Here is a 25965-nt window from a genome sequence, read left to right on the forward strand (position 1 = left end):
ATAAGGTGCTTCACTTGGCTTCCACTAGCTTGTCAGCCAACTTAATCCACCTCACCCCTGCACACTGTGAAAGGAAACTTTGCAAGAACAAATGCCAGGCAAGCTGCTTGGAGCTTTATCAGTGGAACCCGGTTTTCCGGTGGGACAGGAAGGGATGGGAGCGCTCCTGAGTGAGAAGGGGCGGTGGCCCACACCCAGCAACTGAAACCACTGCTGTGAACACACAGTACCTCTGCCTTTCATTCCCTACTTTCTCCCTTTTTCTTTCCTATTCTCTGCTCTGTTCTTTCCTGTCTCTCCTCCTTCCTCAGCTATTTTCTGAGGGTTTCTGGAATCTCAATTTCTGAGGAGGAGAGAAGAGGATGAAGGGACAGGACTGCGAGGCCCAAAAGGCCACGGGAAGCAGAAGGGGGATCTGGAGCAACTCACAGTCTGCAGAGCCAGGGGCTCCCCTCCTGCTTCTTCGCTTCTAGTCAGAAACCTTTCTTGCTCCTAAATGACCATCAGGAGGGGGACACGGAAAGGGGGGTAACAAGTTTCATTCACTATTTAAAGAGTCTTTTTTTAAAAAGAACTCCTCTAATTAAACACTAAGGTCTCACTGAGATTTCAACTTGGATCTCTGTAGTCAGAGTTCAGCATGCTCAGCATAACACCACGGAACCCCCTCAGAAGCTGATGACTGCATCCCAATACCAGACCTCATTTCCACTGCTATGCAGTGGATTTTGACTCATGAGTATCTCAGTGAAAAAGCAAACACAATCCCACTGCTGTCGAGTTGATTCCAGCTCCTATATATAATTATCTCAAGAAAAACCAAAAACAGAAAACTCGTTGCCATCAAGTTGATTCCGACTCATCTCAGTACAGGTGTGTAAATACTCATTCAGCATCCATAGTTTCCGCGGACTAACCTCAAGGCAGTCCTCTCTCAGACGGGGCTTGGATACGGTTGACCTGTGTGAGTGGACTCACGGGTCTTGCTTTCTCTCTGCCCCTCTCCTTTTATTGACTTGTGTCATTTCATTCAGAGCCCTGGTGGCCCAGTGTTTAAGAGTTTCACTGGTAAATCAAAAGGTTTGAAGTTTGAATTCACCAGCCGCTCCTTGGAAACCCTATGGGGGCAGTTCTACTCTGTAATATAGGGTCACTTTTGGCTAGACCCGATGGCAAAAAAAAAAAAAAAAATTCATTCACATCTCAGGAACTGAGGTAAAATTCACTTTGGGTTTAGGGCAATAGCACAGCTCTTTAAGTCTCCACCATAAACCACAAACTCTGCCTCATTTGCCGGAGTTTCCTGTGCCAAGGTGAAATTTCTGCAGACAATAGTGGTATTTCCTTTTCTCTGCCTTCACCCATTTCTCATTGCCCAGGGAGGGCAGATGATTGTCAGGGCAGGACTTGGGATTCACGTGTCCCTTGGGCAAACAGCTCCCATTACACTCCAAAGCCACCACAGTTTCTTATGTACGATATGTAAAGGTGTGTCAGCAAAGGTTTATCCGGGAGTGGGTTCAGGAGGGAGGCAGGATAACTTTCATTTTCTTCTTTATACACTTCTTTTTTTGGTAAGTTTTTCTTACAACAAGCATCTATTTGTCAGATTTACAATAAAACAATTAACCGTGTTGACCCATTTACACACTTAGACAAACCAGACTAACCTCATCTGCTGTGACTTAAAATTGACCACATGCTCTTGAGGCTCCAAGACAGAGGTCTGACACTTATACAGCCACAGTCGGTTTTCTAAGAGCTTGGCCATGTCTGTTACATTGCAACTTCTCAGTATATCATTCACTGTTTTTTAGATGTTTTCTGAAATGAACTGTAGGGTAAAGAATTTAATTTCATCCAAGGCATTTGATCTTTGTCCTTGGTTTCTGAGAGATAACTCTAAACCAAAAACAAAAACAACCATTGTTGTCAAGTCGACTCTGACTCCTACCTACTTTTATATAGTACAGGGTAGACCTGCCCAAGAGAGTTTCTGAGGATTTAAGTCCTTATGGAAGCAGATCGACACAACTTTCTCCAGTGGAATGGCTGGTGGATTGAAACCACTGACCTTTGGGTTAGCAGCCCAGCACTTAACCACTGTCCCACCAGGGTGCCTTGAGATAACTGTAAACCCTTGGAATTCGCTAAGTAATTCAGATTCCTTTGTTTCCTAGGAAACCCTGGTGGCATCGTGGTTAAGTGCTATGGCTGCTAACCAACAAGGTCTGCAGTTTGAATCTACCAGGTGTTCCTTGGAAACTCTATCCTATAGGGTCACTATGAGTTGGAATGTTTCCTATAGGCCTCCAGACCACACCTGAAGGTTTATGCTAACAAAGTGACTCAGATGGGGGCTGGCCAAGCTAGAAAGACCACCTCCTGTTATCAGCCAATTTGGGGGGAGGTGGATAAGTTTTGCTGGAAAGTCCATATGTAGTGGATACACACCACACCCCTCAGAAAACTCCTCTTACAACTGATTGGCTGATCACGTGAGATCACATCATGGAAGTGAGTATACTATATTGCATTATGAAAAAGCAGGATGTCCAACTTCTGCCAAACCACTGAGAATCATAACCTAATCAAGTGGACACATGACATTAACCATCATGGGTCCTATGTCCTCAACCTGCCATCATGTGGCTGGCTGATAGCCCCACCTCCACTGGGGACTGGTGTCATATCAGGGACGCTGAGTTGTTTCCCACTGTTGGTTTTGGGCACTGAGTAATGGCTGTAGCCAGATTAGCCTTGGTAAGTGGAAGCAGATGTTACTGAGCTCATGAATAATTTCTATCCCAGCTGCTAGGCCACTTTGTTTATGAGCCCTTTGGGCAGCCCTAGAGTTTCCTTTGGTTTCTTTGGATGGTTTTCACAGCTCTGTTGAGATTACCTCTCAGATCACTCATTGACATCATGTTTTCTGTGTGTGTGTGTCTACTGTGGGGACTTGCGTGTTGCTGTGATGCTGGAAGCTATGCCACTGGTATTCAGATACCAGCAGGGTCACCCACGGGGGACAGGTTTCAGCTGAGCTTCCAGCCTAAGACAGACTAGGAAGAAGGACCCGGCAGTCTACTTCTGAAAAGCATTAGCCAGTGAAAACCTTATGAATAGCAGCGGAACATTGTCTGATATAGTGCTGGAAGATGAGCCCCCCAGGTTGGAAGACACTCAAAAGATGACTGGGGAAGAGCTGTCTCCTCAAAGTAGAGCCGACCTTAATGACGTGGATGGCGTAAAGCTTCCGGGATCTTCATTTGCTGATGTGGCACGACTTCAAATGAGAAGAAACAGCTGCAAACATCCATTGATAATCGGAACCTGGAATATACGAAGTACGAATCTAGGAAAATTGGAAATTGTCAAAAATGAAATGGAACGCATAAACATCAATATCCTAGGCATTAGTGAGCTGAAATGGACTGGTATTGGGCATTTTGAAACGGACAATTATACAGTCTACGATTCCGGGAATGACAACTTGAAGAGGAATGGTGTTGCATTCATCATCAAAAAGAACATTTCAAGATCTATCCTGAAGTACAACACTGTCAGAGATAGGATAATATCCATACGCTTACAAGGAAGACCAGCTAATATGACTATTATTCAAATTTACGCACCAACCACTGGGGCCAAAGATGAAGAAATAGAAGATTTTTATCAGCTGCTGCAGTCTGAAATTGATCGAACATGCTATCAAGATGCATTGATAACTAGTGGCGATTGGAATGCGAACTGACAATGTAGAAGGTCCTAATTCTGCTGGTGGAGCTTCGGTTGCAAAGTGGGTAAGACCTCTCGGCTGCTTATCAAAAGGTCGGCAGTTGAAATCCACCAAAGTTCCTTGGAAACTCTATGGGGCAGTTCTACTCTGTCCTATACGGGTCGCCATAAGTCAGAATTCGCTCGGTGGCAATGGGTTTTTCTTCTCTCTCTTTTTTTTTATTCTCTTGGTAAGCAGCTAGAAAAGATTCTGTGACAATGGAAGGGGGCATAAAAGGCGCCCGCCCAACGTGGGGCTCGAACCCACGACCCTGAGATTAAGAGTCTCATGCTCTACCGACTGAGCTAGTCGGGCACTGCTGTTTTTCGCTTTCTACATAATTATCATTGTCTTCGGAGCTAGAGTCATAATTACTCGTGTGAAAGTAATCCCTGACTTTACAAATTCAAGGACACAGTCTCACCTTTTCCCACTGAAAAACTCAAGGCTCAAAGCCAGAGCTTGCGCAGGGTCCGGCGGACTCACTGTATGTGGGAGTCAAGAGTTCTGAAACCCTGATATTTCCGAAAATTCCTTCTGGACCTGGTCACTCTGAGAACCCGGTTTCGAGAACTCTGGCTCCGGAAGAGCGCGAAAGGAAGGGGATGAGGGCCGCGAACAACCGCGGGGAACAGGAAGAGAGGGGAAACTTGCTCCTGGGACTTTGGAGCTGCAGCCCAAGCTCCCTCTTCGCGGTCCCAAACCCTTTTCTCCCCTAACTCATGACGGGGGAGGGAGCAGAGGGAAGAGGGCGACGCGTTATGGGAAGCAGGTCGTATAAATTTGGGAGCACTATTTTGTTTTTATATACGAAAATTTTGTGTGGACTGACTAAAAGAACATATTCTTTGCGAATAAAGGTCCCACCGAGATTTAAACGCAGGTCGGATTCAGGGCCTCATGAATACTTGCTCGGGGGATCCTTGGCTCCTCTCCCCAAAGTGTTAGGGCAAATTGCAGGTTGAGCGGCCTGCGGCAAAGCCAATACAGAGACAGGAGGAGGTAAGCAGTAAGAAGGCTTTATTGAATACCGGTATTCAAGAGAGAGAGGGAATTAAACTCCTCCCAAATTCTGTCTGCTCTAAAGGGTTGATGGGAAGGTTTTATATGGGAAAGATTAGGGTTACCTAATGTTTTGAGCACTAGTCCACAGATGGTTTTATACATCACAAAACAACTACAAAAACTCTTTATTAAACTAAAGATGAACATGTCAGGCATCTGGACTTTAATCAGTATATTTCTAACAGGCTGAAAAACTCTCATAAGAATCTCTGGGCTAGTGAAGCTGTTTTGCCAAGTCCACTGTGGCTGAGACAGGGAGCAAGAAAGAAAGCCTTTTGTTGGTTTGCAGGCTGAAGGCCATTTCTCAAGAGAACAAAGAAGAAAAGAGACCAAAGCCACAGGGGCTGAGATAGCTCTGCACCCCTTTGGAAGAGACCAGTATAGCTGGTACAATTAAATGTTTAGAGATTACTTAGAGCATCATTATGACATTAGTCATGTCAAGCTCTTAATCACCTATTTTGAATAGGGGAAAACATGTTGTAAGGTATTAGGGTGTTTGTTGTGTTTAAGAGTGGAGCAGGCTGCTCAGCTATATTTTGAACACAGCCTGCACCATTTTCCAAGGACTAGAGATTAATCACAGTTTGTACAGCTATACTAAAACAAATGAGAAAATATACTCTCTCTACTATTAAAACACTAAAGAAAATGCATTTTCGCTACTTCAAAAGCATTCAGATCCCCAGCCTCTAAAAGGTTGTAGCTCTGGGGTCATCCCCTAGAAGGGTCCTCTGGGCTGCTCCCGTGAAGGTGGAGGAAACTGTCCTTGCAGCCTTGGTTACTGCTTCCGCAGATTTTCACTTTTTCCTGAAGCTCTCTCCGTATGGCTGGTGGAAACTATCATTCACCAATTCTTTGACTGCGCTCCTGAGAAGCTGCCTCCAGCAAAAGCACAATAACTTTTGAAGGACTGGGCTGCAGAAGGAAGTTTCAACTACATGGCGTGAATGGGATTTGAACCGAAGGTGCTGAGACCATAATGCAGAGTCTTGACCACTGTATCATCAGAGCCACTCGCAGGAATCCTACCTCCTCAAGGAAAATGGATGCACACGTCCTCAAAAGACTCATCCAAAAATATTCGTAGCAGCCTTGGTCACAAGCAAACACTAGAAATAACCCAATTGCCCACCAATACTGGTGTATTCACACTTTGGAATAACCTGCATTAATGTTGTAGAAATTAACTAGTGAAGCAGGCAGGCAAAAATGTGGATGAATGTATTCCCAAAAACACGACTCTGCTTGACTGGGGAAAAAAAAAAAAAAAAAAAAGCCAGGTACTACAAGATATACGTTCATTAACGTGAACTCCAAAACACTAATCTCTGGTGACAGAAATCATAAGAGTGAACAACTAAACGTGGGCGGGCGGGGATGCATTGGAAAAGGGTTCTACAGACCTTGCTGGGATGATGGAAATTTCCTATAACTTGATCTGTGTGATGGTTATATTTACCATTTAATAAGCCGCCCAGTTAAGATTTTTACATTTGGCACTATGGGAGTTACATTCGAAGAGTTAACTGTTGGCATAGACATGGGGGACAGAGGATGGAGTAAGACTGTGTAGAGCATGGCAAGGGGCTTGGACTATATTTTCAACTCACTAATAATTCATTCTTTAGTCTAAAAAAGTCATACTGATAGCTGAAATATCTCAGTCAGAAAAATGGTTATGACCACATGTCATTAGACTCAGTGAGAGGCAGCATTTCACCTTCTTCTCACTCGTGGGGAACATCTATGGTTTCTGGTTCACCAGACCCCAGGCTTGTGCACTATTGGGTTTCTTTCGCTTCTCCTGACTCGCAGCTGAGTCCTGCCGCTCTATGGCCTCAAATAAGGGGTGCGGCCTGTGCAAGAACTAAAGGCAAACCTCAGGAGGAGTCAGTTCGTGCCAAGACAGACGCCTGACACTGCCGAGGTTACTGCGGCCACCACGAAGAGTACCAACCACTCACTATCCGATCACCGCAGGCCATAAACTTGCAAAAATGGTGCGTTTCCTTGAATATGTTTGAAGTGAAAACATTCACAATATTTCCTCGCTTTGCTGTTGAATAGCTAGAGATAGTTCGCTTTTCTCTCTTTCAAGCCTTCTCTCGGTTCCCTCCCTCGCCTGCCTCCCCATTCTGCTACTTCAGAAAAACCGTTCTCTACTCCCAGGATCCCAACTGAGTCCCCGCACAGGGTCCCCCGGAGGTCTAGTCCTCACCCACGCCTCCCTGTTTTCCTTCGCTCCCCTTCACTGTTCCCCTTTGCCCCCTTATTTTCCCAGCTCCCGCCCCACCGACGCCAACCAAGTCGAGCCGGGGGCGCCCAGCGGCGCGGGCGGGCGGAGCAGAAGAGGCGAAGGGACTTCCCGAAGCCCACGGGGCTCAGCTAGTCGTGGGCCCCGCCCGGGATGGACGGGGGTCGCAGACTAGGGGGTCTCTGGGGGTCGTTGACTTCTGAGGCGGGAGAGGAGTAGGGAGGGCGAAGTCCATTCGGTGCCCCTTCTAGCTCGGGACTCACCGAAAGCACAGGTTTCAAATGTGAAGAAGAACGCGATTTGTCGCCCCAACCCCTCTGGTTTTTCGAGGCTGTGGGGCCAGCGCAGTTGTGCCAAAGAAAGCGGGTGGCATCGGGGTTAGTAAGAAATCCCCGTTTACTGAGACCAGGAACGCTGGCTACTGAAGGCTCTGTGGTGCAGCCCATTAGTGCGTTCCGTAGTTAACGGAAAGGTTGTTCGAGACCACCCCGGGAAGTGGAGCGCTCCTTTACCCTCCTGTTCTCTCATGTCCTCCCAGAAAACAAATTAGGAGTACGCCTGGGAATCCGGAAATGCTTGAAAGAATAAAATCATCATTAAACGACCTTTTCCCAGTGTTTATGTGTACTATTATTTATTGAACACTTCCATCATTCTTGTACACATATCTTTGGCGACTTGTGCAAGTATTTCTATAGGGTATAGTCTGGAAGAGCAACTGCAGAAGAGGCACTATGCTGGGGCAATCTTAGGGCTCACCTTGTTTCCTGGTTTTGAAGGGTTGTTCGCCCCTGTTGCCTGATTTCCAGTGTTTTGAAAACCGGTGTTTCGTAAAATTCGTCTTTTTTTGTTCAGGAGCCCCGTTGTTGCAGTGGTTAAGAGCGCTCACCTGCTAACCCCAAGTCCGAAGTTTGAACCTACCAGGCGGTCTGCGGGACAAAGATGTGGCAGAGGGAGAAAGATGTGGAAATCAGCTTCCATAAAGATCACAGCATTCGGTAAAAACGCTATGGGGCATTTCTAGTCTGTTGTATAGGTTTACCGTCAGTCGTAATCTACTCGACCGCAACGGGTTTGGTTTTGGTTAGTCCATGTTTGCCAAAAGTGGAAGGTGTATGTTTGAATGTTTTTTTCATCTGAGTTCAATAGTTGTATAAATGTGTATTTGCATTTCAATTTATTTTTCCAACTCAATGAGTCATTTCCTTAATACCTTTGCCAGCACAACAAATTTTTTACACATCTGTGGTGCAATGAGTTCCTTTATATGGGCTTTTGCCTTGGTTCTTTGGAAAAAACAGCTGTAGAGGTATTTTTCTTGGCCTTGATGAGTTGTTACTTTTTCCCTAGTTCTTTGCAAAAACTACTTGAGGGACCTCCAAGGTCGCTTTCTAGCCCAGACGGCTATTAACTTTTGCCCAGGAAAGAAGCTGGTCTGTACAGGGAGAAAGACCTGGTGATCTGCTCCTGTAAAGATTAGAGCCTAGGAAACCTCATGGGGCAGTTCTACCCTGTCAAGTGAGGTCACTATGAGTCAAAATCCACTTGATGGCACCTCACAACATGTTTGGTTAAAAATTGTAGATAGACATAGAAGTCTCCATGTTGCAAGCACTAATACAACAATTGATGCAGGCAGGGATCATCAACAAACATTAAAACTTTTAAGGATTCACAAGTGGACACAGTGTATTTACACGCTCTCTAAGTTTCATCCCACAAACTATCTAAAAATTACAAAGTGAAAAATGTCTCTTTCCAGTGGAGAGGACAGACACATCCTTACACTAAGAATCAGTAACAGTGATGAACACACTGACCCCTCTTTCCTTCCTGACAGGGTGCTGTACAAAGCACAGGGCATTACATATGTAGTGTTCTCACCCAAAGAGTTCAGCTTGATCAGAATGTAGGGGAAGACAATGGGTCTGCCCTCTTCAAAAACCACAACAAAGGAGTAGGAAGGGAGTAGGGAGACAGTTCAATGTAATTAGGAATAAAGAGATGTAACAATCAAGTGCCATTTAGGAGCCTTGATTGGAGGTTGGACAAACAACAACAGCACCACAACTCTCAACCTGCCCTTGCTCTGGCCTTCTGGCCCTAGCACCCTTACTCTCACTCTCCTGATATATTTGTATCAATCTGTCTATCTATCTATCTATACAAAACAATGGATGAAATTTGTATCTGCACAGTATGTTAGGTATTCCCAAAGTGAATTAATATTGATATTCTTAAGTTTGATAATTGAATTGTGTTACGGTGATATAGAATAATGTTCTTAATCTCAAGATATACATGCTGAGGTATTTAGGAGTTTTCTTTTTGTCTGAATTTACTAAAGAAATACGTATGTTTGTGTGGGCGTGTGTACAGACAGAAAGAGCAAATGAATATCAATTGCTGAACTTAGTAAAACAGTGTGAGGTGATCATTGTATAATTCTTTCAAATTTTTCTGTAGGTTTCAAAATTTTCCCATAGTTGCTGGGGGTGGGGACAGGATGATTGTAAAATATGGCAGGCTGTGAAGAGCTGGCAGAATCCTGGACTAAAATTGACTCCCTATGGGTCTCCTTCTTGCTGGACGATGTGACCGTCCCCGCTACCACTCACTGCTACAATAAAAAAAGATCACTAATCTGCTGTACAAACTCATCTGAAGGGATCCCTTCCTGCCACCCAGCATTTGGGAGAAGTGTCTACTTCGTCCTTCTTCCTTGAATCAGCCTATTGTAGACTGGAAGTCTGGTAAGTTTGAGGCTACTTTGCATGTTTCAAAGTTTCTGAAAAAGATATCCTGCTTTTATACTTGATTTCAAAAGACAAATCAACGGTTATGAGAAATTTATTTCCAGGGAAAAACAAACAAAAAAAAAAAACAACAACAAACAGGAGAGTAAAATTATTTGCAACCTCCTAGTTTCATCTGGGAGACCTCAACAGAGACCTCTAGGATGGAATATCTCCTGGAACTGTACAGGAAGGTTTTTCTTCATCACGTGTGAACAGCAAGCTCTGAGGATCCTTCTTTGGTGCACAGTCTATCGCTGTTTCTTTGAGAACCCAGGCTTAGACACGTGTGAGTCTGCTGCCTTGATTACAGGCACCTCGCCACAAGGACAGATGGTGTTAGCTCTGTTCCTGGGTGTGAGACCCAATATTGTTTTTCTAAGTAAAACCAGGTGCTTAGTAACATTGAACTTTGGAAGGAAGTGGTGCATCTAAACTGGGTTGTTATCACTCTGAGGTATAAATGTAGTGGATGTATTAATGATGGAATTTCTTAGATTAGCTTGGAAAAGAAAACTTTATAATTTTGATATCTACAAAGAAAATTTTAGGCAACAGAGCATGTATAAAATAAAGTTTATTTTCAGAGATTTTAAAACCCTCAACTTTCAAAGGAAATGGACATGTGCCAAAAAGCTGATGAATAGTCCGCAGTGATATTATTATTCCCAAGTCCCTGAGATTTTCTTCCAGCTGCTGCTAACTCCTGCCATCCACAGGCTGGGACTGGGGAGGGAAAAGGATCTGGTTCTTTCAAGATTATCTGTGAATGTAGTCAACAGTGCCCTTCGGGCAGTTATCGCATTAGGAGGCTGAGGGTTTGTGGTTTCTGCCTTGAAACCAGCTGTTTGGAGTAAAAATCCTAAGTGGCTGTGACTTTCAATTTTCATCTTGCTTTCAGGTTTGGACTTTCACTTGTTTTGTTGTGTTAGTTTTGGTCATCAATTTGGGAACTTAGCTGAAGTTTTTGACTATGCACTGTTGAAATTAGACAAGATCTTTTCATAGTTTCAGCATTCGTTGTCACCTGAAACAGAAAGGAAGAAATCCAGATGAGAATCTTCTATCATCCCCTGCTAAATGAGGCTAGAGTGAGAAGTGGTGATGGAGGCCAGGTGTACACTGAGTGCAGTTAAGTGGATGAGCTCCAGTTTGGAAGGAGTTAGTGACGACAGCAGGTTAGAGGAAATGTGCTCTGAAATATACTTAGATCCCATTCCCTGGTGCTGGTGATAGCCCTACTCAAAGATGCTGCATATGGGTTGGTTAGATCCTTCCTCAGCTGTCAGTTTACTCTCTATTGTACTCTTCCGGAGGAAAATGAAGACCTCTCACACCTCCCAGGAAAAGATGTGGGTAGCTCTCAAGCATGAACTTTCAGAAACAGCTGATTATAGGAGAGAATATATTCAGGAAAATCTCCCTCCTAAATTCATGTCCTAGTCCTTATAAATCGGTGGGGTGGTGCCAAGGGAAGAGTCCCAAAATGTGTAAAGGAGCAGGGACCATTCAAGTATAGTTCTACCTTTTGCAGATGAGGAGACAGGTGTGGCAAGAGACTAAGGACCAGCTAAACCTAGATGACGTACAAATGAGAAACTGGGACCAGAACCCAGGACTCTGGCCTTTTCATCTGCATCTCAGAGTTTGGAGAAAGGGAGAAGAAAGGCTCCAATCTGGATAAAGTCAATGAGCACCAGAGGCTATTGGGTCATCTTGGTAGGGAAAGGAAAAAGGCTTTACAGAAAGGGCTTGCAAGCATTCTTCTAAAGAGATCAGGGAAAAAAAGAAATCATCAGAGAGAGAAAAATGGGAATTAGCAGATAAAGAGTGAAGCTTTAATCTTGAACCAATCTGTTTTACCCCATGGAGGCCGATATTCTCTAAAGTGACTTCCACATCAGGTTGTATCTTAGGGGAATTTCTAGGAATATGTTCAATAGATAAACTAACAGAATTTTCAAGTGAAAAACTATTAACTTATTGTTTTTAGGTGGTCTCTGTAATCTGATTCATTTCAAATGAGTTTTTAAGGGAAAAAATTTTTTTTAAAACTGTGGTGATAATATACACAACTAAACATATGCCAATCCCATAATTTCTACATATATATTATTGACATTGATTACATTTTTCAGATTTTGCAACCACTCTTACTATCCTTTTCCAAATTATTCCATCACCATTAACGTAAACTCAGTGTCTCCTAAGCAAAAACTCCCCATTTCCTGCTCCCTTCTACCCCTGGTAACTAATAACTTTTGATTTCTATATACTTCCTTCCCACTCATCTGACCGTCTGTCAGTGGAATGAAGGATTCCATTGCTGATATCAGAGGATCTTGGCTGAAAGCAGAGAATAGCAGAAAGATGTTTACCTGTGTTTTATTGACTACACAAAGGCATTTGACTGTGTGGATCATAACAAGTTATGGATAATATTGCGAAGGCTGGGAATTCCAGAACATGCAGTTGTGCTCATGCAAATTCCGTACCTAGACCAAGGGGCAGTCACGTGAACAGAACAAGGGGATACTGTGTGGTTTAAAATCAGGAAAGGTGTGCATCAGGGTTGTATCCTTTCACCATACATATTCAACCTGTATGCTGAGTAAATACACCGAGAAGCTGGACTGTACAAAGAAGAATGCCGCATCAGGATTAGAGGAAGACTCATTAGCAACCTGCCATATGCAGATGACACAGCCTTGCTTGCTGAAAGTGAAGAGGACTTGAAGCACTTACTGATCAGGATCAAAGACTACAGCCTTCAGTATAGATTACATCTGAACATAAAGAAAAGAAAATTCTCATAACTGGACTAATAAGCAACATCATGATAAACAGAGAAAAGATTGAAGTTGTCAAGAATTTCATTTTATTATTCATTTCCACAATCAATGTCCATGGAAGCAGCAGTCAAGCAATCAAAGGACTTATCTGCTACAGAAGACCTCTTTAAAGCCTTAAAAAGCAAAGAAGTCATTTTGAGGACTAAAGCGTGTTTGAATAAGCCATGGTATTTTCAATTGCCTCATATGCATGTAAAAGCTGGACAATGAATAAGGAAGACTGTAGAATTGATGCCTTTGAATTATGGTGTTGACGAAGAATAATTGATCACAGAACGAACAAATCTGTCTTGGAATAAGTACTGCCAGAATGCTTCTTAGAAGCAAGGATGGCAAAACTTCACCTCATGTACTTTGGACATGTTATCAGGAGGGACCAGCCCCTGGAGAAAAATATCACGCTTTGTAAATAGAGGGTCAGCAAAAAAGAGCAAGATCCTCAATGAGATGGACTGACACAGTGGCCACAACAGTGGGCTTGAACATAACAATGATTGTGAGGATAGCACAGGAGCAGGCAGTGTTTCGTTATGTTGGACATAGGGTCACTATGATTAAGAACTGACTTGACAGCACCTAACAACAACAACACGTATTTCCTTACTTTGTTTAAGTGAGATCATATGGTATTGGTCCTTTTGCAACTGACTTATTTCACTCATCATAATGTTTTCAAGGTTCATCCATGTTGTGGCATGCATCATGACTTCATTTCTCTTTATGGCTGAGTAATATTCCTTTTTGTCTATCCATTCATGTTGATGGACATTTCAGTTGTTTCAACATTTTGGCTGTTGTGAAAGTGCTGCAGTCAACATTGGTGTGCAAGTTTCTGTTTACTTTCGTGCTTTCACTTCTTCTGGGTATATACCTAGAATTGGGACTGACGGGTCATAGGTCATGTGGTAGTTCTATGTTCATTTGTTTAAAAAAAAAAAAAACCACTGAACTGTTTTTGTTTGTTTTTTAAGTACTTTATGCCATTGTGTTTTTGTTTTTAGTTGCCGTTGAGTGGATTTCAACTCCTAGTGACTCCATGTGACAGAGTAGAACTGCCCCACAAAGGTTTCTCGGCTGTAATCTTTTCAGAAGCAAATGGTCAGGTCTTTCTCCTGTGGAGCGACTGGGTAAGTTTGGAACCGCCAACCTTCAGGTTATAAACTGAGTGCTTAACTGCTTGCACCTATAGATTTCCTTTTACGCCATTGTAGAGAATGGGAAATGTAAATATGTAATATGTTCCCTGAACGTTTAGGTTTTGTTTTTTTTCCTGTTATAGTCTCTTTGGAGCCCTGGGAGCAAAGTAGTTAAGAGTTCAGGCTGCTAATCAAAAGGGTTAGCAGTTTGATTCTACCAGCCACTCCTTGGAAACCCTGTGGGGCTCATCTACTCGGTCCTACAGGGTTCTCTGAGTCAGAATTGACTTGACGGCAGTCAACAACATAGTCTCTTTAGGTAAGTAAGTCCTAAAAGCTCTTTTTGGGGGTTTTGTTTAATAAAAAATGTTGGTAAAAAGCAAGTTTTTCAAATTGCAATTCTGAACCATGAGTAGGTTGTAAAATCAATGTTGTGACTAATTACAGGTTTTATTTAAAGAATCAGAAAGGACAATACTAGGATCCATTACATGTAGTGACCACAAAAATTTTTTAACATATGCTGGGTCACAAAGAATTATATATTTCTTACTGCATCTTGTGATCAAAAAAAGGTGGAGTGACTCTATTCTACATAGACAGTTATATTTCTAATGTATCCTCTACTTTTTTCTCTTCTCTTTTTTCGATGTTATATAAAAACAAGACTGTTGAGAAAGGAATGCAAATTTCATCAACAGTTGATGTTCAGCCTTTTCTATGAAGTAGCCACACCATTGGAATACTCCAACGCTAGTGACCTGAGACCCTACTAGACCAATCATCTCTCTCATCTCTATCTGCATATTAGAATCACCCAGGGAGGTTTTTAAGAATACCACACCCACTGCCGAGAATAATGATGCCCAAATCCAACTCCACACCATTTAAATCAGAATCTTTAGGTGTGGAGTCAAAGAATTTGCGTTAGTTCAAAGCTGACCAGGTTCTTCCTAGTATCGCCCAAATTCCCACCATTATCTTTGCTTCTCCACCTCTCTTCCACCATAGGCTTCTTTCCCGTTGGACTTAAAGATTTTATTCTTCCTTCTCACAGTCTCAGGTAAATCACTGTCTCATTTGGACTTCCAAGATAAACATTGTACTGATAGCTCTTGTTTTCCTTCTATTTATCCATCTGAATCTTTACAAAGCTGGCCTTTAGATTCTGTTTTCCCAAAGCCAGTTCACGACAAAGGTCTCCTCAAGTCAGGTAGATGGAATTCATACTCCAGCATCTGTCAGTCAGTGTTAAGTGCTTTTCAGGCAGAGAGCAACTGATTGCTGTGGGACTGACATAAACACCCAGGTAATTTCAGGTCCCTGAGCCATCAGGCAAAGTAGTTCCAGTAGTTTTAGTGTAGTCCTCCTCAGAAGGGTCCTTGAAAGCAAGAGGAAATCGTAAGCATGAGAGTGAGAAAGGGATCCAAGGTGGCTGCTGTGCAGGGAGGGATAACGAGGTGGATATTCCACAAAGCAGGAACCCAGTAAATATTAAGTCTGGGGGAATAAAGGCAGTTCCAGGATACTTTACGAGCTTATAAACACTTTTACCAATCAAGATATCCTTGCTTTTTTGTTTGTTTGTTTCTCAGTAATAAGAGTTACACACCATAATGCAACTGGGATGTTATACTTTGAATACAACAAATTCAAACTTTGCAAAGGATCAACATGACCTATACTTTCAGTATTTTATCACTTTTATTTTTTATCAGTTTGAAATCTGGGGCTTTTGCCCTTTTTCAGGTTTATATCACCTTTCTGGTCTTCACAGTTCATCAAAGACTACTGACCTGGAATCTAAATTAAAAACACAGGGGTGTGTCTGTGCAGAGACATAAATACTCTACACGTGTGGTCTGGGTGCTCTGAGAAGTATTCCAGGAGCCCTCAGGTTGGTGTTTAGAGAAGTGGCCTGGCATGCCTTCCTGAGCCCCCCTCGTAGAGTGTTCCTGATGTAATGAATCATTGCCATGTCTGCCACCTGAGCCAGGCAAAAAATTAAAATATTTTTTGTTCCCCAGCTGCTGTCTGAACTTCTCCAGTCTTCATTTCCACCACAGAGCTGGTTGCTAGACCATGGTTGTGTGTCCCACTACTATTTTTACACGGAACCTACTCCAGTCTCTGAGGAGAGAACAAACAACCAGGTTCCACCTGTCCTCCAAAGTCAGAGGACTACAAGGGTGCCTCCATGTCTGCCCCTGTTCTGCTTACTCAGGTGTTCTCAGGGGTAATTTTCTCTATAAAAACTGTTCCAGTATAAATCAACTTTACCATCAGCAGGTTCTACTATACCCAGTGTTTCAACTAACCCCAAAACAGTGAGGGACTTTATTCTTTTTTCAGAAACACCCAGGATCATTACTTCATTTGATGTCTACAGCATTCACAGATTTACAAATGAGGAAATAGAAATCCAGGAAGGACAAATCCCTTGAAGAAAGCTACTAAAGACCAAGCCCAAGCCGAGCCCATTGCTGTTGAGTTGATTCCAACTCATAGCAACCCTATAGGACAGAGTACAACTGCCCATAGGGTTTCCAAGGAGCAGCTGGTGGGTTCGAACTGCTGACCTACTGGTTAGCTGCCGAGCTCTTAACCACTGTGCAACCAAGGCTCCTTAGTAAAGACAGCACTGATAAAAAACAAACAAGCAAAGAAGATGGGATGGCTGCTGCCTCCAACACCAAAAGCCTGTGATGAAGGAGCCAGTTATAATAACGTCACCTCCAGTTCTATGTGTTTCCTCGCTGTACTCATGCCTTGCCCATCTTGATATAGTCATGGCCCCTAGAGTGTGAGACGAAAAGCAGGGCATCTGGTTAAAAAGTCACTCATAGAGTTGTGGAGGCATAGAATCTTATGTAAGATTAGGACCTTGGTAGGAGCTAAGGGTCTTCAGAGCCTGTGGTCAACTTACCCATAGTGAGTTTGCTCATGAGGCACTCTGCCAGCTGGCTTCCTTGGGCCAGTTGATCACAAAATCTCTGTCTCTGGTAGTTGGAAATGTTAGCATTCCTGATGAAGTCCTTAAAAGACTTGATTGTATTTTTCACATACTGTGTGAAAAGGTTACATCCACCAATCCCTTCTTATATTTTCTGACATAAATGGATCAGTTCTTGAGCCTGAGCCTGAATTAGGGAATCGTATTTCCTAAGATGGAAAAGAAGAGGAAAATATAAGAGTGAGCACAGTGAATGATAGGCTATGACAGTTTCATCAGAGACATCTCTTCAAATACCCCTAAGAACTCTCCAAGTTTAATTCCTACACAAGGTGTTTGACTTTGCTGTGGCAGAAGGAATGAGGAAAGAGCCTTGGGTATATTTGTTTTACTAACTTTGCTTTCAAACGATGCCCCTTCAGTTCATCACTTCAGCAAGCTGACACACAACCTTAACCATCACAGCCCACCTCTTGTCAAATTGGCACCTGTACACATCTCCCGAAACAATATAAGATCGCTAAATAAAGAAAATTACAAAGTCATACTTGTGCCTAACATGATACATCTAACATGCCTACAACCAAAAACACACTAGCCCTGTGTACATCTTATATTTTATCAGTGAAAAAAACAAAAATATTTGATGCAGACACACAAGGAAGACATACCCGTAACAGTTACAGGCTTCTTTTCTGCAACTTGGCACATGGTCACAGCTGGTATTTAGAACTACCTTCTTCCTCCACCCATTCCATATTCCCTTTCCACTCACCAAGCACCTCAGCTGGTCATTGTTCTTTGCCTGCTGAGGTGACCTAAACCTTCATTCCTGAAGGGTCTGGACTATTAGTAGTCATGTTGGAATTGGGTTGCTGTATTTTTCAGTGACTTTAATAATACTAAGAGACGCTTTAAGGGATCTCCTGTATTGCAGAAATACTCTTCTTTACCTCCATTATGCAACATCAATCCAATTTCTCCTTCGTTCTCAGGGTCAACCACACCAGCCAATGTGGTAAATCCCTTGGTTGTCCGTTGATCCAAAGGAATAAGTAGGCCAAATGGCCAGGTGGTGTTCTTAAATTCCAGTTGAGTGGGATCTTTGGTGTTTCTTCGTGTGGGACCATTCCTCCCTTTGGAACTAAGATGTCTAGACCTGCAGAGCATAGGGTCATGGGGACAGGGAGCAAAAATTTTGCAAGTGGGTCAATAGAGGTAACAGTGAATGGTGCCAATCCCTTCTCCACCCCTTGATTCCTGGAGCTGTGAATCCTGCCTATGGGAGAAACAGCACCATGTATTGGATGCTGGTTTAGAACATATATAGCCTCCTGGAGAACATTGCTTCAATCCTACAATGTTGTGCCAGCTAGGTGGCACCATAATTGTGTGTTTAGAAGGCCATTCCATTGTTCCATCAAGCCGGCTGCTTCAGGATAATAAGGAACATGGTAAGACCAGTGAATTCCATGAGCATGGGCCCATTGCTATACTTCATTTGCTGTGAAGTAAGTCCCTTGATCCAAGGTGTTGCTCTATGGGATTTCATGACAGTGGATAAGGCATGTTATGAGTCCACTGATCTTAGTTACGTGTGCAGGGAAGCATAATCTGTATCCAGAGTAAGCATCTATCCCAATAAGAACAAAACTCTGTGCTTTCTATGATGGAAGTAGTCTGATGTAATTAACCTGCCACCAGGTTGCTGGCTGATCACCTCGAGGAATGGTGCCATATCGGAGCCTCAAAGTTGATCTCTATTGCTGGTATATTTGGCATTCAGCATTGGCTGTAGCCAAGTCAGCCTTGATGAGTAGAAGGCCATGTTACTGAGCAATACAGACCTCCATCAATGCCACCATGACCACTTTTTTCATGAGCCCATTGGACAATGATGGGAGTGGCTGGGAAAAGAAGATGACTGGTTTCCACAGAATAAGTCATCCTATTCTCTTGATTTTTTTTTTTTTTTTTTATTCTCTTGATTATTAAAATCCTCCTCTGCAGAGGTCATCCTTGGTGACCATTCACATAAGACACATAAGACTCTTCATTCCTTTGGTCCAATCAGAGAGATCTATCCACATACCTCTTCTCCATACCTCCTTGTCTCCAATTTCCCAGTCATGTCCCTCCCGAGTCCCTGACCATCCAGCCAACCATCGGCCACAGCCCCATGAATCAGTATACAATGGCACACCTAGGCATTTTTCCTTCAAGGCGAAGTGAATAAGGAGGTACACTGTTGAAAGTTCTGCCTGTCGGGAAGATTTCCCTTCACCAGAGTCCTTCAGGGAAGTCCCAGAAATGGCTGCATTGCTGAGGCTGTCCACTTTCGAGGGGTGCTTGCACTTGATGCAGAACCATCTGTCATGGATTGAATTATATCCCCCCAAAAATGTATGTATCAATTTGGCTGGGCCATGATTCCCAGTATTGTGTGATTTTCCTATATGTTGTAAATCCTGCCTTTGTGATGTTAATGAGGGAGAATGGGTGGAAGTTGTGTTAAGGAGGCAGGACTCCATCTACAAGACTGGATTGTGTCTTGAGGCAATCTCTTGAGATTAAAAGAGAGAAGCAACCAGAGGGACAGGGGGACCTCATACCACAAGGAAAGCAGTGCCAGGAGCAGACTGTGTCCTTTGGACATGGGCTCCCTGTGCAGTGAGGCTCCTAGCCTGGGGGAAGATTGATGAAAAGGCCGACAGAGAAAGAAAGCCTTTCTCTGGAGCTCATGCCCTGAATTTGGACTTTTAGCCTACTTTTTTGTGAGGAAATTAACTTCTCTTTGTTAAATCTGTCTACTTGTAGCATTTCTGTTATAGCAGCACCAGATGACTAAGACACCATCTATAAACCACGCATAAGTTTTCTCTTCCTCACTCAACTGATCACAAGGAACTGTCCCTGAGGCTATAGGTGCAGCCTGGGAGAGGCAGGTAATGTGATACAGGTGGAGACAATAGACATTAGGACCATTTCCTCATGCAGCTTACTTGTACCTTCAGATCCTGCTCAAGGCCGATTTGTATACACCATTTTCATTTAATGATGTCATGTTATGTCTGAGTTTATGGCTCTGTGGGTCAGACAACATCCAGCTCATGATGGTCAACTCCTGCTGCATGGTGACTTGGTGGCTCATTGTTAAGCAGTCTCTACTAAGGCCCAGTAACAAGCCAAAAGCTGTTCCTCAAAATGAAAGTATTGTCTGCAGAGGATGGCAGGGGTTTGCTCCAAAATCCTAAGGGTCTGCACTGTGATTCACCAATACAGGCCTGCCAAAGACTCCAAACAGCATTTCTATCTGCTACTGACACTTCAAGCTACATTTTAGCAGCCAGATTATATGGCCCAAGAGGCAGAGTAGCTTGAGGGCAGCCTGAAATTTTGTGGGATTAATTTCCCATCCTCCAGCATGCAAAAGTTTTACCAATAAATTCAGAATCACTGACACTTCTTCCTTAATACATCCATTCGGCATAATGTCATCAGTGTAATGGACCAGTGTGATGTCTTGTGAAAGAGAAAAGCAATCAAGTTTCCTACAGACTAATTTATGACATAGGGCTGGAGAGTTGATATACCTATAAGGTAGGAAAGCGAAGGTGTATTTCTGGCCTTGCCAGCGGAAGGCAAATTTCTTCTGGTGTTCCATCAAAACCGTAATTAAGAAAAAGGCATTGGCCGGATCAATAGCTATGTACCAGGTAACAAGAGATGTATTAACTTGCTCAAGTACTGAAACCACATCTGGAACAGCAGCTGCAATTGGAGTCACCACCTGATGAAGTTTATGATAATCCACTGTCATTGTCCAAGATTCATCTGTTTTTTGCATAGGCCAAGTAGGCGAGATGAGTTGGGATGTCATGGGAATCATCACCCCTGCAGTCTTCAAATCCTTGATGGTGGCAGTGGTCTCTCCAATCACCCTCCAGAAATGTGGTATTGCTTTTTGTTTACTATTTTCTTAGGTAGGGGCAGTTCTAATGGCTTCCACTTGGCTTTTCCTATCATAATGGTACTTACTCCAGTTTTCAGAGATCCAATGTCGGGGCTCTACCAGTTGCTGAGTAAATCCATTCCATTATGCATTCTGGAACCGGGGAAATCACTACAGGATGGGTTCGGGGAACCACTGGACACACTGTGTGATGAACCTGAGCTAAGTCTCAAATAATGATCTGGTATCCAGATGGCCCTACTCTGACTCGTGGACCACAGTGAAGTTTTGTGTCTCTTGAAATTAGTGTAATTTTAGAGCCAGTATCCAGTAATCCCTCACAAGTCTGATTATTTCCTTTTTCACAATGAACAGTCACTCTCATAAAAGGTCATAGAACACTTTTCGGAAGGCTGGGAGAAAGATTAACTGTATAAATTTTTGGCAGTGTAGTGCTGTCCTTCTTCAAGGAGGCCAAGCCTCTGCTATATTCAAGGGATTGTAGATCTATAAACTGGTTCAAGTCTGGGAATTGATTGAGGGACTGTGACTCTCTATTCTGGTGATTCAAGTTAGACTGCAGCTCACTTGACCTAGAAATCCTCTGCTTATACAGATGAAGTAAATATTTAGTAGATTTCCCATCTATTTCATTGGTAGGGACACCATGACTAAGCAGCCAATACCATAAGTCCATGCAAGTCAGACTAGGGCTAATTAATGTTTTGGCACCACTGTTCATTACAGTAACCAAGCCCACCTTGTCTTTGTCAATCGGGTGCCAGCACTTAGCCCCTACCACCACAGGGTCCAAGCAGCCCCACTGTAGTTAGGTGTCTTAATTCAGTTTGGGACGTTCTTTTCTTGTGTTTCATACCTCCTCCTGGGTCACACTTTGTACTTCACCTTTTGTGGCTTGCTGGGACTTAAGTCTAATCTAGAAGCAATAAAATGGGTGTTGTGGATATGTTCTGAGAATATTCAGCAAAGTTTTGTAAGGCATCTGCCTCAGATGATGCCACAGGCAATGACCCAGATGCTGTTCTGGTTGATATCTCAGAAAAATGCTCTTCAGACACAGCTGAGCTAATCTCATCAGATGGGAGTGGAGGGGGTAATGGTTTTACTGGGAAGGGTGGTTTTGCAGACAAAGATGAAATAGTCTCTTCAGATGGGAGTGCAAAGGCTGGTTCTGTTGAGTGATTCAATGGAATTTAAGGGCTCATTGTCCCCAACTTCCTGATTATCTGCCCACATGTCACCATCTCAAGTTTCAGAATCCAATTTATTCCCAACCAATGCCCCCACTTTAACTTCAGGCACCATTTGAGGTTGGAAATTCAATTGGCATTGTAATTCAGCCACTCTTACAGTAAGACTGTAGGTTTAGTTTTTCAGCAATATCAGCTCTCTTGCTACAAGAAATAAGGTTTTCTTTCAGAGCCTGTGTGACAAAGTTGAGGTCATTTATGTGGTGCTTGAGCAGTGATTTTGAAGCTCTGTGCTCATCTCTTCCTTTCACCACTTTGTCTTGCTAAAGTAGAACTAACCAATCAGCCTCCTTATACTTCTCATTCTGACGAAATCGTAGAAAAGTATGAAACATGATCGCCTAGAGCCTTGCCTCTCACCAAGACATAATCTATTGGTGGTGATATTTTGCATATTTCTGTTGCCACCTCACTCCATGGATTAACAGTGCCCTCTTTACTACTGGAAGGAAAACCATCAATATTTTTAAGACTAATAAGACTTGAGAACCAATTTAGAAAACTCATCCTTACAATTTTGTTTCTCCGGAATCACTCTAGTACCAAAAGTCTTAGGCTGGGTTCTCTAGAGAAGCAAAACCAGTGAAGTGTGTGTGTGTGTGTGTGTGTGTGTGTGTGTGTGTGTATAAAGAGAAGGAGATAAATAGATTTATCTGAAGGAAATGGCTCACGAAGTCGTAATAGCTGGCAAGTCCCAAGTCTATGGGTCAGGTGTCAGACTGGAGGCTTCTCCTGAATCATGCAGCTGCGAGGGGTGACGAGCCCAAGATTGGCAGATCAAACAGCAGTCAGCTGGCTCACAGACCCCAGATGCTGACAAATCCAAGAGGGGCAGGTAAGACGGCAGGCTTCTGGCTCACAGGCTGTGGGAGCTGATGAATCCTGAGATCAACAGGGATTACAGCAGACTGATGGCTCAAGTACCAGATGTCAGATGATGACAACCTGGATGCACAATTCAGAGTGAGCAAAAGCCAGTGAACTTTACCAGAATATCCATATATACTGGGTGTAGGCTACATCCCCGAGGAAACTCCACTAACAACTGATTGGCTTATCACATCATATTCCATCGTCTAGATGATTACATTATATCACAAAATAGAGTATATATAAGTTCTTACATAACTGCCAAATTACATCATTACATAACTGCTAAACTACATCATTAGATAACTGCCATACCACTGAGAATCATGGCCCAGCCTAACTGGTGCATAACTTTAACCATCACAGGTCTCTATCTTGAATGGGTGCTCTGTGAGATTAAAGACAGTGCCATGTGTTAAGGAACTCACGGCACCCCGTGGAATATAAACACATAAGTAAGCATTCAGTTCATAGTTAGAACTGGGTACTCCTAAAGCTGGACTAGACGTTTATACTCATCTACCCTTTCTGATACCTGAATCTTCCCACTTTTGGACTATGAAGAGGTCGTCTATAGATCATCTTTAAAATTCTATTCTCTGAGTTCCAGAGGAAGTAAAGACAGACTAGGGAGAAGTGAGGGCTCCACACTTATGGCGCTGTCATACACTGGGTTCTCTAAAGAAGCAAAATCAGTGAAGCATATAAATATACAGAGAGAGAGAGAGATTTATATCAAGGAAATGGCTCACATGGTTGTAGAGGCTGTAATATCCCAAGACCATGAGTCAGAATAGAGGCTTCTCCTGATTCACATAGCCACAGGGGCTGGGAAACACAAGATCAGCATGTTGGAGAGCAGGGCTCTTGCTCACAGGCTGTGAAGATCAATGAGTCCCAAGATCGGCAGGCAAGACCACAGGTAAGCTGCTAGCTCAAGTCCCAAGAACTAGAGTTCAGGAAAACAGGAGCCAGCTGCAGGATTTAGAATGAGCAAAAGCCCCTGACCCCTGCCAGAACGTTTGCTTACACTCAATGCAGGCCACATGCCCAAGGAAAGTCCCCTTCAACTGACTGGCTACATCAGATCCCATAATGGGGGTGATCACATATCAAATCTCAACAGGGAAGTGGCCACAACATCACACAAGTGCCAAAAACTCAGAATCATAGCCCAGCCAAGTTGACCCAAATCTTAACCATCACAGGCCCCTTTTATCAAGTAACTGTGTTTTAGTGTGTCTTACACATTTGAGCCTTTGAGATCTCATTTCAACACTGCATTAATAAAAAAGTTTTGAATGCCACAGTCTACCTTATGTCTGAAACTTTCTGAGCATAGGAAATGCTGGTCCTCAGCAAATTAATAAATAATTTTCCGGGCAATATTTTCTCAATTATCTGTCTACCCCATGGTCCTATCAGTTAATGCCCTATATACTATAATACTTAGAAAAAAATCAAAGTTGGGGAGGAGAAACCTTTTTATCAGGAAAACTTGAAAATTATCTTTTGTAGCAGAAAATGTTAGTCTATTAATGACAACCACCATTCTGACAAAAAAATAAGAGAAAGCATAATAATTATAGCAAATATTGTTTTTTTTAATTAATTTTTATTAAGCTTCAAGTGAACATTTACCATTCCAATCAGTCTGTCACATGTAGGTTTACATACATCTTACTCCCTTCTCCCACTTGCTCTCCCCCTATTGAGTCAGCCCTTTCAGTCTCTCGTTTCATGCCAATTTTGCCATCTTCCCTCTCTCTCTATCTTCCCATCCCCCCTCCAGTCAAGAGTTGCCAACACACTGTCCAGTGTCCACCTGATTTAATTAGCTCACTCTTCATCAGCATCTCTCTCCCCCCCACTGACCAGTCCTTTTCATGCCTGATGAGTTGTCTTCGGGGATGGTTCTTGTCCTGTGCCATCAGAAGTTCTGGGGAGCATTGTCTCTGGGATTCCTCTAGTCGCAGTCATACCATTAGGTATGGTCTTTTCATGAGAATTTGGGGTCTGTATCCCATTGGTCTCCTGCTCCCTCAGGAGTTGTCTGTTGTGCTCCCTGACAGGGCAGACATCGATTGTGGCCGGGCACCAACTAGTTCTTCTGGTCTCAGGATAATGTAGGTCTCTGGTTCATGTGGCCCTTTCGGTCTCTTGGGTTCTTAATTGTCGTGTGACCTTGGTGTTCTTCCTTTGCCTTTGCTCCAGGTGGGTTGAGACCAATTGATATATCTTAGATGGCCGCTTGTTGGCATTTAGGACCCCAGGCACCACAATTCAAAGTGGGATGCAGAATGTTTTCATAATAGAATTATTTTGCCCATTGACTTAGAAGTCCCCTCAAACCAAGTTCCCCAGACCCCAGCCCCTGCTCCGCTGACCTTTGAAGCTTTCATTTTATCCCGGAAACCTCTTTGCTTTTAGTCCAGTCCAATTAGGCTGACCTTCCTTGTATTGAGTGTTGTCTTTCCCTTCACCCAAAGCAGTTCTTATCTACTGATTGATCAATAAAAAGCCCTCTCCCTCCCTCCCTCCCTCCCCCCTTGGTAACCACAAAAGTATGTGTTCTTCTCCATTTTTTCTATTTCTCAAGATCTTATAATAGTGGTCTTATACAATAATTGTCTTTTTGTCTCTGACTCTTTTCGTTCAGCATAATGCCTTCCAGATTCCTCCATGTTATGAAATGTTTCAGAGATTCATCACTGTTCTTTATCGATGCGTAGTATTCCATTGTGTGAATATACCACAATTTATTTACCCATTCATCCGTTGACGGACATCTTGGTTGCTTCCAGCTTTTTGCTATTGTAAACAGAGCTGCAATAAACATGGGTGTGCATGTATCTGTTTGTGTGAAGGCTCTTGTATCTCTAGGGTATATTCCGAGGAGTGGGATTTCTGGGTTGTATGGTAGTTCTATTTCTAACTGTTTAAGATAACGCCAGATGGATTTCCAAAGTGGTTCTACCATTTTACAATCCCACCAGCAGTGTATGAGAGTTCCAAACTCTCCGCAGCCTCTCCAAC

The 25965-nt window shown here is 43.1% G+C and overlaps 1 long non-coding RNA gene and 1 other non-coding gene across 3 annotated transcripts; both read right to left on the minus strand.

Annotated features, from left to right (window-relative positions):
- Positions 1-4020: 4020 nt before the first annotated feature.
- On the minus strand, positions 4021-4093 carry TRNAK-CUU (transfer RNA lysine (anticodon CUU)). The gene has a single exon. It is a non-coding gene; the product is annotated as a tRNA-Lys (tRNA).
- A 10417-nt stretch (positions 4094-14510) lies between these two features.
- Positions 14511-24481, minus strand: LOC126071571 (uncharacterized). Of its 2 annotated transcripts, XR_007516353.1 has the most exons (4): positions 22731-24481; positions 17790-17995; positions 16810-17045; positions 14511-15264 (listed from the first exon to the last, which is right to left on the minus strand). It is a non-coding gene; the product is annotated as an uncharacterized LOC126071571 (long non-coding RNA). The 2 variants fall into 2 exon arrangements; XR_007516352.1 differs by lacking the exon at positions 22731-24481 and having other exon boundaries at positions 17790-18591.
- Positions 24482-25965: the final 1484 nt, after the last annotated feature.

This window comes from Elephas maximus, chromosome 3 (assembly GCF_024166365.1).
Source record: "Elephas maximus indicus isolate mEleMax1 chromosome 3, mEleMax1 primary haplotype, whole genome shotgun sequence".
NCBI lineage: Eukaryota > Metazoa > Chordata > Mammalia > Proboscidea > Elephantidae > Elephas > Elephas maximus.